The sequence below is a fragment of the Arachis duranensis genome, chromosome 1, assembly GCF_000817695.3.
Source record: "Arachis duranensis cultivar V14167 chromosome 1, aradu.V14167.gnm2.J7QH, whole genome shotgun sequence".
In the NCBI taxonomy this organism is placed as follows: domain Eukaryota; kingdom Viridiplantae; phylum Streptophyta; class Magnoliopsida; order Fabales; family Fabaceae; genus Arachis; species Arachis duranensis.
In genome coordinates, this window is record NC_029772.3 from 1,483,314 (window position 1) to 1,483,896 (window position 583).

Sequence of the window (583 nt, forward strand, 5' to 3'; positions counted from 1 at the left end):
ATTTAAATTAATTATTTTTTAATAAATAATAATATATACTATTTTTAAATTCATTTTAAAAATAAATATTAAGAATAAGACTGGACATATATACATGCTGACATGTATGTGTGAGTATTTAGATATGTCCAAGTATGTCTAGTGAAATTTTTTTTTATTATTTATTAAAACACAGTTAGACATAAAAGACACACATATCAGACGAATATCAATATGTGTCATATATAAAATGTGTCTGACATATAAACATAATAACTCAACGAAATATCTATATAGACTCTAAGTATATGCTATGCATTTTGCTCTAAAAGGATGTTTCTAATTCCATTTAATGATGATCAAACATATATATAATTGCTTTCCATAATAAAATTAAGAATAAATAGATAAAAATACACATAAAAAATTTAAAATAAATAAAAATACACATAAAAAAATTTGTAAATATTAAACTAAACTCAAAATTATTTTTCATGAATAAAAATGCTATGTTGTTGATAGGTTTGTAAAGTTTAAAGTGTATTTTTGTCTATTAAAAATAAATTTTTAAGTATATTTTGATATTTATGAATTTTTATGTTAT